Source organism: Nanorana parkeri, unplaced genomic scaffold, assembly GCF_000935625.1.
Source record: "Nanorana parkeri isolate BGI_ZX_2015 unplaced genomic scaffold, ASM93562v1 scaffold494, whole genome shotgun sequence".
Classification (NCBI taxonomy): domain Eukaryota; kingdom Metazoa; phylum Chordata; class Amphibia; order Anura; family Dicroglossidae; genus Nanorana; species Nanorana parkeri.
This window is the reverse complement of record NW_017306762.1, coordinates 551776-564673: the sequence shown is the minus strand read 5'-3', so window position 1 is coordinate 564673 and position 12898 is coordinate 551776. Positions and strand designations below refer to the sequence as shown.

The following is a 12898-nucleotide window of genomic DNA, read 5'->3' as shown; positions in this document are numbered from 1 at the left end:
AAATAGAGTAGATCCTTTACCCTAAAGCACCTGAAAATATACCACCTTTCATAGGTCTTAAAAGTGTACACTTTACTGCCTGCCGAGTATAACTGTTGGCAGTTTCCTAATACAAATAAAAGGACTGAAGCTGTAAATCCAACCAAATTTTATATAAGCTTAAACATGGTAAATAATTTTTAAAAGAAAAGTATGAAAAACGTCTGCACTTCTGCACTGCACTGTTTATATGAAATAATTTTAAAAAGCAAATTTTAATATTCTTTAATCTACATGCTTTACTAAAAAGAAATCTGTGACCTTAAAGAGGAATGTGACGCTGGAAGCTGCACCCAAAAAAAAGCTGAAAGAGAACAAAGCACTAGTCACCAGTATTTCCGGTGATCTCCCTGCAGCTCATCTTTTCCCCATTGCTGACTTACCATTCTTTGTCTTGCAAGGTCTCTGTGTGGAGGCTGCCATTTTGGTAAATGCAGGGCTGTGCTTTCTAGTGTCAGAGCTGCCCCCCTGATGACTGATTATCTGATGACTGGTGGAGTAATATTCAAGGAGCAGCAGGAGAGGTTTAGAAAATAACAAATTCATAGGCTGGATGAAACAGAAGCTGGGAGATCCTTGTACTGCACATCCTCAGTTTCAGCTTCCCCTCCAGCAAAAAGAACAGTGAGCAGCAAAGTAGTGGCCAAATGGCAACTCACCAAATCTCACTCCAAATCTGAAGAGGCTAGCAGTCAAAGGCAGCAATGTCTTAGATCTGACACAGATGCACATATATACGGTGATGAGGCTACAGAACAGGAGTGGCTAGGCGCAGAAAGTTTATTTTAAGGAATTCAAGGCAAAAGGTATATTTTAAAGTGTATATACCTCTCAAATTTCAGATGGGAAATAGGGACACCTTCCAGCATAATGTATTTTGGCAATGGTCGCACCCCTGCCATGCCCAAAGTTATGCAGACCATTAAGAATTGATCATTTTAATTTATATGACAAAAATGATTTGTTAAACCCCAAAACTGTTTTTTTTCCAACATTTCTTTTTCTTTATACTGACCTTTCCAAATAGTAATTGAGATAATTAAAAGATAATCTAAATGTTTACGTGCAGAATAACACTTTTGGTAGTTAAATATTAAATTTTCATAGATATCTGTATATCAAGGAATGTAGGAGGAGGAAAGAACAGTTGGGAGGTATGCTGCATGGGCACAATTACATTTCTAGATGTTCCATTTCCATACAACATAGTAAATTTTTACTATTTGAGTTCAGGCCCATCTTAATGCCCCCTTTTTGGATAATAAGGGGAAGGAAACCAACTTCGTAAACTATTTATTGCTATGTGTGCCCACTAGAATTATCCTACTAATTCCTGTTCCAATAAGAGGTGAGATGGACAAGAAGGGGTGCTAAGTTTGTCGGGTTGGGACAGTGACAGAAACATAAACACTTTAAGTTTAGTAGAGTGCAGAAGGGTAAGATTTTTTGTCAGGCCCATATTTTTGTTTGAGTCTTTCTGTCCTAGCAACACCCATTACGAATACGCTCATTTCTTGTCCTAGTGACATGTGGATTTATCAATGAGGAAACTATTGTAGAGTCACAGCTAGCACGAAATGCCCAACAAAACTTCAAACCCTTCACCAGTCTATCCAAAACCCAAAAACGGTTGGTTGGAATTTTGTTTTAAGGGAACATTATATGACCCTTTAAAGAGACATTGGCATGTTGCACATGCAGGGCAATGTGACAGTGTGTTTGTAAACCCCCCACCCCAGTTATACTCACAGCGCTCCCACCTCCTCTGTAAAGAGCGCTGATTTTTGGACCTAGTAATTGGCTGCTGGGCCTGAGAACTGTCACAGAAAGAGGTCACATGCTTCCTCATTCCTGGAAGCACAGGTTATTTTCTATGGTTGTGGTGGAGGCAAGAGTTGGGAGGGAGCGCTGATGTGATTTTATTTGGGATTGGCAGTTGGGGGGTGGGCTGTACACACAACACACTTTGACTTTACCCTGAATGGGCAATGTAACAGTATCTCTTAAAAATGTGCCCATTCTAAATTTTGCAACTTTGGTTTGTCAAAGATATTTGCCAATAAATAATGAGCTACAGTACTTATACTGAGCATGCCATCAGCTGTCATAGAACTGACTGCTATCCTAACCCGGTTATTCTGCAGAAGGAAAATCCTGCTGAAGTTGAATGAAATACCGCATTTTTGTAACTGGCCAAATTGCATTCCATATTCTGTTAACCAGTATAACTGCATAGTTACCATGTCCAAAGTGGAAACAAGCAAAACTACCAGCTATTCTGTATTTTACAAAACACAGTTCAACAGGTTTATTAACATGTGAACTAAAGGTCATTTCAGATGAACCCCTCCACCACTAAACAGCCATGATTCTTTAAATCCAAAGAAATATAAATGTTCCAAGGTGGTAACTGTGGCCATAAGAATACATTAGACTGCACAGGACCCAGGCTCCACCATCCAGTGTATCAACATGATGAGCATTTCAAAGAAGCAGTACAGAGGTGAGATCATATCTCTATACACGCTCTATCTTCTGCTCTCAGCACATGCACATACAGCAGATCCTGATTGGCTCTGAGCATTGCCCTTCCCTCTCCCAGAACGAGAACTGCTGTGGGGGATTACAGAGACTGATGTCAGGAAAATTCACATACTTACATAAGTTGCATTTAAAAAAAAATGTCATGCAATAAATTAATTGGGGATGTTATATCTTCATGGAGTTCACCTTAAAATGAACTATGTATTTTAAATGTGCACTTGCAATACTGGGATATGGAAAAGGCTGAATACTTACCTCCCTGGTTGGTGGCAAGTGAAACCTTCAGTCTCTTGCAGAGCTAGCTGCTATCCAACATGTCTGTGTGTGACAGATAGCGTGTCCACCGTTGGGCGCCGCGGTTCCTCTATTCGGCCGTTGTGTCCCTTAGGGATGTAGTGGCCGGTAGGAGGAACCATGATGCCTGGAAGTGTTTAATACCAGTTGTACTGCTTGATATGCAAGAGAGTGAAGATTTCCTTGCTTTCTGTAGGGCTCCGACATGAACTGGTTTAAGTAAATGATTGCTGTATGATAACACTGTAATTAGACAGGTAAGGGAGTGCCTGGTCAGATGTAGTTATAGGATCAGTAGTAATCATGGAACAATGAATATAAAAGACATAACACATCTATAATGTCCACAATAACCTCAAACTAGAATGCACTATCCATTTAATCTGGGTATAATAAACTACTGGAATATGAAGATTGTAATACACCGTTATTGTTTTATAGATACTGTAGGGATTAGCTCCAAATAGGAGCGCATAAAGGATGCATCCACTCGCTGTAATCTTCATTCAAGGGCTTCCTTGCCCACTTTTATTAAATGAAAGTCCACAAAACCGAACAATTACCCTTGCAGGGGTTCTTTAGCATCTCATGGCAGCACCTGCCCATCCAGCCTCCTGGCTTTGCATTTGCAGCACCGCTGTTCCGGCCTCAGCCCACTGTCTGTTCCTCCAGACAGCCTCAGTCATGTGCTAACCTGCACACTGGGGGTTCTTCCCAATCCACAGCACCCTGCTGCACTGGACTCCACTCTGTCTCCTGGTTGGAGCTTTCCTGTCTCCCAGGTGGAGTGCTGAACCCTTCCCAACACCTTTATTTAAAGGCTGTGCACACCTGTGCCATCAGCATGCGCTGGACACTCAGATTATGGACACAGGAATGGAGATACCACAATGGCATTGCCATGCACTGCCACAATACATACAGACACGTGTTTCCCATTAAGGCTACTGACAGTGGAGTTAAACTGAGATTCTGGTATGGTCTTTATCTTCTTTTTTAGCAGATTAAAAAAAAAATGTTTTCATTTAGCAGAGCAAAACAAAGCAAATAACAAAAATACACAATGCACTGACACAATTTCACTCAGCCCTGTGACTATGAACTTCATTGTGTGACCACTCTCATAGAGCCTGCCGTCTGAACTACAACTCAACATCTGAACAATGTAACATTAACATTGCTTGCAGAAAGCAATCCATGATGGGATATGTAGTCTTAAAAAAAAAATTGAGATTGTATTACATCAAGCAGCAGGATAAGAGATGCAAATCACACTGGGAATCCAGGAAGTTGATGAAATTGATGGGCAGACGGAAGGCGGCACTCACTACATAAAAGGGATTTTTTTCAAGTAACCTTTGATTGCAAAACAACTCTAGTATGTGTTCCTATTACAATGCTGATGTTATAACAGGATAGTATATGCTGGGAATTTACCACTCCTCTAACTACATGTATACTGTATAATTAGGTAGAAAATGTAACACATTTTATAACCTCAGCAAATATGTGCAAATGTAAGCAAAGTAGTTAAAGAATGTATTTATTGCAGGATAATGTATGCATGGGAGTGTTTACAGTTATTAACTATAGTTTCACATTCCTGCTGATTTGCTCAGGTCAGGTTCACACCTGGGCGATCCGTGACCAAGCGGCAATCGTGTATGAAACTGCGCAGATGGCTGCACAATCACAGAATCGCACACCACCGCTGATCGTGCTGGCGGTGTCATTATTTTCTAATGGTACCCCAGTCGTGCCGGGCAGATTGTGCAGTTTCCTGCCACGATTCTGCCCGTGCAACCACGGTTGAAAAAAAGCACGCCGCGTGTCAAGAAACAACATACATGTGGGGCCACACGGCAACAATTACGCAGTCCCGGGATCGCCAAACTCTGTACCAGCCCCGACAGAAACCAAAAGCTATTGCTACAGAAACTTTCCCTGGTCAATTATAGCACAAGCACCACTGCCACATAAACTGCATGACTGCAGGAAACACCATCACGGACATCCAGGAACAGCAGAACAAGCGAAACACCCTTCACATGCCAAGCAGGAGTAATAAAATAATTATAAGCTCTTCAATGACCCATAGCAATCAGAGTACATATTTTAATCATTCAACTTCAGCAGGCTGAACTCTGGCATCGTGCATGGAATGGTGCATTGTTTGATCTTTGACAGGTCTTCATTGCTGTTGAGGAAAGTGAAATTATACCTAAAAATAAAAAAAAATGTAATGTATTGCCGCTTACCAGTCCTTTAAAGGATAAGTTCACCTTTTGGAAAAATGTAAGAATTGCATAATTAATAATATATAAAAAAATATGCATTTCTTTAATATTTGCATTCAAGCCTGGAAAGCATTGCAATTGTGATCAGTCGATCACAGCTGCAAAGCTCAGGCTTCTGCACATTTTCAAACTGGCAGAGCTAGTACTGAGGGACGGAGTTTCAGTTAGGAGAGATAGGGGGAAGGATGGCTGGACTTCAAACGGGATTAAATCACCTCATAAGGCATTCGGCCATCCTCCCGTCCTCGCTCTAGGTAGAGCTACCCATATTCCCGCATCTACATAGAGCCGCATGAGGTGATTTAATGCAGTTGGAAGTCCAGCCGTCCTTCCCCCCCATCTCTCTTAACTGCAACTCCATACCTCCGTACGAGCTCTGCCAGTTTGAATATGTGCAGAAGCCTGAGCTTTGCAGCTATGATCAAGTGATCACAATTGCAATGCTTTCCAGGCTTGAGTGCAAATATTCAAGAAATGCATATTTTTTAATATATATTTAATCCACAATCAGAAAGAGATTACCCCAATTTAGTTTACATGGAAGGTGTGCGAGGAAAAAGCCTTTGCTGTTGCATGGACACCTATCCGTTTCCAGTGATGAGGATGCGGTTGCACTATCAGAGGCAGTGACAGATTTACCAATTAGGTACAGAAGGCCTATGCCTATAGGCAGCAGAGGAAAGAGGCAGCTTCTCCTAATTTTATAGTTATAGGCCCATCATCAGCAGAAATACAATCATTACATATCAGCTTATTTACACATTGTCATAATAATCGAAGACATGTTCTGTGTAGAGTAGTTGCACATAGCAAAATGATGTTGCTCTGCGCAATAAAAGGAAGTGTGCCTACAGGCTCTAGTGATGGGAACTAGCCCTGGGCAAAGTGCATAATACAAAACAACAATGCCAGTCTTCCTCTCTGCGAGGAACAGGGTAAAAAAAAAAAAAAAAAGATGCATTACGGTTTAGTGGGATGACTTTTACTGGGAGGGGAACTTAATGTGTTCTTAGCTATACAGTATGTGTAAATTGCAGTGAAGGACCCACAATGCTGTTCTCTACTGCCCTCTTCTGACCAATCGCTGCGTGCACTGCCTGCAAAATATTACTTTTGAGCCTGAAATGATGACAGAGACACAGTTGTTATAGAGATCATATTAAACAAAGGAAATTATCACTCGTAAAGCTTGTTAAGTTTCAGAAGCCTAATAGACATGGGTAGTTACCTGGATGTGAGAGCTTGTAACATATTAGGCATCTTTCTTAATTCTAAGATGTGTAAGCAAATTTTCTGTTTCATCATGCCTAAGCTTCCTTCATTTAAGATAAAATACATTACGTCTACATATACAGGTCTTCTGAAATGTACTGTGGGTGCAAGACTGGTCCGGTGTCATGTTCCAGTGCCCATGTCAATACTGAAATACTGTTCCAGTGTCTGTGTCATTAATGGCAGACTGTTCCAGTGTCTGTGTCATTAATGGCAGACTGTTTCAGTGTTTGTGTCGTTAATTGAAGTTTGTTCCAGTCTACATGTCATTAAAGGAAACCTATGAGGTGAGTGATTTTCACTTAACCTCGTAGTTTGAGCCGACGTGTGACAATTAAACCTTCACACGTCGGCTCAATAGATCGGGAAGTGAGCGAACACATACCGTCGCTCGCTCACTTCTCGATCATCTACCTGCAGAGAGCAGTGATTGTCACTCACTGCTCCCTGCAGGGATCCCCCCTCCCTTTTCCTATCCTCCAGCGCTGGAGGATCGGACAGGGGGAGGGGCGGGTACAGCTGGCTCTGCCTCTAGATAGGCTGAGCCAGCTGTCAATCACGCAGCTGGGTGGATCTCGACAGTAATGTTGGGATCCGTCCCGGCTGCGGCGGTCCAAGTATACCGTGAGCTGTAGCTTGTGGTATACTGAGCTTTGGGTCACGGGAGGACGCCAGTTTATGTCCTCCCTTTACCCAGAGGAGAACTATGGGGAAAAGCACTGACCCCATAGTTCTCCTTTAATTTAGGATTGTCCCAGTGTCCGTGTCATTAATTGAAGATTGTTCCAGTGTTCGTATCATTAATTGAAGGCTGTTCCGGTGTTATTTTTATGAATGCATGACTGTTCCAGGGACCGTGTCATTAACTGAATACTGTTCCAGTGTCCATGTCATTAAAGGAATGAATATTTAGTTCACAGGCAGCCTTTTTTTTTAACATACTTTCTTTTACACGCTCTGTCTAGTTCTGCACTGGGTAATACTAGATCATTAAGGCCAGTAGGCCTATGATCCCTCTTATCCCTTTATATACTGCTGGCTCACATTCATGTCATTCATTACACTACACTGCATGTCAGGCATCTAGACCAGCTTTTCTCAACCTTTTTTCAATTATGGCACCCTTTTTAAAGTATGCAAAATCTCAGGACTCCCCGGTATAAAATGTAAAAAAAACAAATGAAAAAATGTATAAAAATCCAGATACAGTACCCCACAAAAAAAAAAAAAAAGACTGATAGTGTGCCTGCACAACGGAAAGGCAGGACATTGTGTAAAAATTTCTAGGCACCCCTCAGAAGAAACCCTGGCTGAGAAAGGCTGATCTAGACAGGCCCCGTTCTGTGAATGCATAGGACATAGAGCAAGAATGATGCAAGAAGAGCAACATGATACAAGAACAGAGCATAATTCCAAAAAAGAGCATGTTAGAAACACAAACTTGCAGTGAAAACACCCTGTACACCTCTACCTTATTGTGTGGTTTGGATTAGGGCTTAATTGGTGTACTACTGTTGTACCAGCATGATATGGTATGCAGTAACCCTGTTGTGCTTTCAATAGTTAAGTTTCCGTTTTGACTGGAGTCTTTCCCAGAAACTCGCACAGCATGCAATTCTAGAAAACAAACCTCTACTTCAAATATTCCTATTACAATTGACAAATGTGTTAATCTATAACTTGTTTTAACAAGGGGACAAGAACTGCCAGCAGCGTAGTAGGAATATGAAGATATTGTCCAAACTCACTGTTCCCTCAGGGTATGGTTTCTGCAGGAACCTCTGCAAACCCAATTAATGGCCCTCTATTCACTCAAGATTCTTATCATTTTAGGACTGAGCAGTTTTTGTTTCTCAGAATATCATTTAATATAAAGCAGGCTTAGGCTGGCAGGGGATACAAAGCCACAGCTTCAACACTGCAGGCCTTCCATAATCCAATGTAAAGAATAAAGTGGAAACAATATTACACAGGGTGTAATTGTATAACATGACAAAGCTTTCTGTTGTCTTTGTTATGACAGCACTCCAGTTACACTTTGGTATTTAATATGGAATGAATATGGAATAATATAAATATGGAATAAAGGCAGCTGTGTTTCTACCAATAGCTGCTTACACAAACACACTTTCCATAGGCTCAGTATTCAGTAATGTGACTTGACCACAAGGACCAGTAACTGGTCAAAGGCCGCCAAGGTGGTGGCACTGATAACGTCTAATCAGAGAAGACATATAAACTGAATTTTCATCCAGATTGCTACAAATTTAGAAGCCAAACAAGACAGTACAGAGAGCAATGTGCACAATGCTGTTAACCCAAACAATGAATCAGCTTTTGCTTTTCTGACTACTGTAATATCATTATAATAGATTGTTACACGTTACGGCAGCTTATATGTAACAATATTAGCTAACAAAAATTCCTCCCAAACCAAATCCCTTCGCAATTCTTTCCTCCTCACTTCCACCTCCCCTTTTTTTGGTCTGATATACATATATCACCAAATGTGTTATTCTGCACGGAAAACTTTATCTTATCTCCATTCTCCTATGATCTCTTTAGTCTATCGAAAAGCCAGTTTAATATAAGAGTGATGGTAAAAAAAAAAAAAATCCAATAATTTTTGGGCATTTCAATTCAAAGTGACATTAAACCCTCAGATTTTTTAACATAAAACAATACTGTAATGTGCGCCTTTCTGTAATCCATGGTTGTTTCCCTTCTCTTTGCTGCTCTTCCTTTTAAATCCGTATCTCTTCTCATGCTGGACAGAACTTCTGTTTTGCAGCAGACTGCCTTGTCTCAGGAATGGATACATGGTGTCTGTGTGAAGGTTCATAACCTGAGCCAGCACTACAGGAAGAGGCACTCAGCTGCAAAGGGAAGTTCTCCCCAAGCATGAGAAGAGATAAGGATTTAAAAGGAAGAGCAGCAAAGAGAAGGGAAACAACCATGTATTACAGTAAGGCACACATTACAGTATTGTTTTATGTTAAAAAATCTGAGGGTTTAATGTCACTTTGAATTGAAATGCCCACAGTGTTTTAATTAATTCACACCAAATATGGACATAAGAATCCACGCATGTGCAGTATTGAGCTGACAGTCCACTCTCTACAGTGCATGCGCGGATCATCACTGCCATACAACCATACACCTTTTACCACCGTAGGTACAGCTAGGCTGGTAGGGACTTTAAAGGCCACAAGCTTCCATGAATGCTGGCGTTAACATCATAGTTAGCAGATAGCGACATGAAAAGCTGCTAGGTACCATGCATGTCAATGTTTTGATGAAATTATTCTCCTGTTGATGTCCATGTACCCCAGGGCCATCATATTGAAGTCCAGGTAAAAAAATTAAACCGTTATTTATCACCATTCCATAATTAAATTTTTCATTCGAATGCACATAAACTATTTATCAATCTCCTATTCTAGTACTTCTCAATCTCATTTATTATTTTAAACAATACATCTCTAATTTAACCTAGAACTAAGGGGTAAACGAAAAACGCCTTGTTACTTACAATAAGTATAGGAAGAAGCAACATTACCAACGTTTAGCAAGTCCTTTTATAGGTGAAATCATACCAGTTACAGACAATGCTTTAATCTGAAGTCCTTTAACAAGCAATACATTTATTGGACTAGATGGAACCTGAACTTGGTGGAATGAAACAAATCAAGGCGTTCCAATGATGGTTTTCCCCTTTACAAACAGAAGCAACCCCTCGCCAGGGGGTTGTAAACTAAACTTAATTGTTGTGTGGACTGTTGTGTGGTTTATTGCTGTATCGGATTGGGTGAAGAAATGATTCATTCACCTACACTTCTGAGAAGGTAGGTGATTAATACCTGCATATGTCAGTAGTAGCTGCTATGGACAATACCATCACTTTTCCTTTCCTATAGTCCAGCATAGGATAAGTCCCAAATCCCAACTCCAAATCATTAATTTTGGTCCTGGGATTTGATTTGAGACACTTGGTGCTAACATTTTCACTTTGCTCATATCTGCATTCACATTCTGACAATAAAGGTCATATGATTTATTCCCACTAGATGGCAGTGGTGTAGCTGGGTTTAGGCTACTTGTCTTAGAATTATTTACAAAGGTGTAAAATTCTAAGGCTGGATTCACAACACTTTCATTGCATTTAAAGATAACTACACTTCAAAATAAAACAAACGTATCCTTTTGGACACATTGCGCTGACCTAATTGATCTCACCTTCCCCTTGCACAGATGCATACTTACTATTTACTTATACTTAGTAAGTATTACTTACCTCATGCTTAGCCTCCTTTGTTTGTTTACACCATGCAATGAATGTCTCCCTCTCCTGGCTGTGCAGTACATACCCAATGACTTCTACAGGGCCGTCTCCAGGAGATGGAGATAGACGAGCCCCATAGAGGTCAATGGGGATGTACTGTGCAGGCGAGCACAAGAGAGGAAGACGTTTGCCGCATGATGTAAACGGAGGCCAGGCCATCAGAACTCGGTAGCTATGCATATGTATCAGTATGTGTTGACACACTCTAAATGCACTTGAGTTGACGTGCGTTGATATCTGTTTTTTTAACTCATTGTGTTGATGTACATTTTTTTTAACACACTGCATTGATGTGTGGTCTTTATGTTCACAGCAGGAGCCAAAATATGTTATTTTTCGTTCCTTCACTTGCGTTGCAGCTGTGACATGTTGTAATGAGTATTAATGCAGCATGTTCCATTTTCACTCAGAGCACCCCATTGCAATGTGTTGTTGTGAACTAAGCCTATTGGAAATGATGGATGTCGGCTCATCATTGCATTGGACAAATCTATATACAAATCAGTTCAGTACCGGATCCCAAGGTAATCTATTTATTCTTCAAACAAGCCATCTCATTATGGAGAGGCAGCTGATCATATCCGACAGGGAAATCTTCCAATACATGAAAACCAAACACAAAGGACAGTGCCTTCTCCTCGTGAAGTATGGATTTCATTGAATAAATGTTACAAATGGTTAAGAATACTAACAATAGTAGTGGGTCATACACATGTAAATAGAGAATAACCCGCATCCAGAATCATCTCCCACAGTGGAATAAACATAAACTGAAGACCATCCGACAACCGGTACTAAACCAGCTGGACCCTCTTCCGTAGGGCTGAGAATACATTTATATATGCGAAGTATATGCTACATTAGCTACTCTCTGGGGTATGCCGCAGAAAAGCGCTAGGCTTTAACGGTTGCATTAGGTGGCCGGTCCAGTATCGTGTGTTGGATGGTGTCCAGTCTTTATGGTTATTCTGCCATGGGAAATGATCCCATGGGATGGGAGATATAGTCTATATTTACTGGTGTATGATCCACTACTGTACTATTGTGAGTATTTTCAAACCTTTTTTAACATTTATTAAATTAAAAACATACTTCACAAGGAGAAGGAGCTACCTTTGCGTTTGTTTTTCGTTATTGCATTGGGCCTGCGCTAACCAACATAGCCCAATGCACATGATGTGAATGGACCCTTAAAGCTGACCTCCAGAAACATAGATAAAACAAAATATATGCCACTAAGTATCCAATAATAAATCACCAAATGTATTTTTTACTTCTACTGGCCATAGGCTGCTACCCAGCAGTCTGAACTGGCCCTGTGTTTAAATAGTTTGAAGACTTTAAAGTGTTCCCATATACTGTACTACAACCAGTGACAATCACAGATGACACTTGAATAATACGACACCAGTCACAGTATTTTTTAGTCTGCCAACAACAACCAGTTACCAGGGCAAATCTCACTTGTGGTACTCCTCTGAGATAAGGCAACATTCACAGTAGACACAATTATAAAAGTAAGGACCTTCTCTGAGCCAACAATCTACCGAACAGTCTATATGTCAAGACAGATTCATATCTTCTATGAACCAGAACAAGTTGTCAAGAATTATAACCTGAAATGCCTCATATACCAGTTCCTTAACCAGTTGACATCCGCGGTGTTAAACCCCCTTCCCATCCAGGCCATTTTTCAGTATTCAGCGCTGCGGTACTTTGACTGACATTTATTCCGTCATGCAGCGCTGTACTGAAATGAATTTTATACCCTTTTTTGGGGACAGATAGAGCTTTCTTTTGGTGGTATTTATTCACCACTGGGGGTTTTATTTTTTTACTATATTAAGGAAAAATTACCGAAATTTTTTTAAAAAAAACAGTTTCCCCTATATTAAATGATAAAACATTTATTATTACCCAATTTTTTGGTAAAATATAAAAGATGGGGTCACGTCGGGTAAAAAGACACTAAACATGTCAAGCCTTAAAATTGCGTGCGCGCGCGAAACCTCAAAAAACGATAATACCCAAAATTGGCCCTAGGCGACGCTTTAAAAGCTGTTACCGCTCATCAGTTTAGTGTTATCAGTGATTGATGGCCCTAAAATGA

The 12898-nt window shown here is 40.5% G+C and overlaps 1 protein-coding gene across 4 annotated transcripts in view; it reads right to left on the bottom strand.

Annotated features, from left to right (window-relative positions):
* The window catches only part of SPECC1 (sperm antigen with calponin homology and coiled-coil domains 1), a 277393-nt gene that overhangs the window by 210425 nt on the left and 54070 nt on the right, over positions 1 to 12898 (bottom strand). The gene's annotated exons all lie outside the window — the stretch shown is intronic.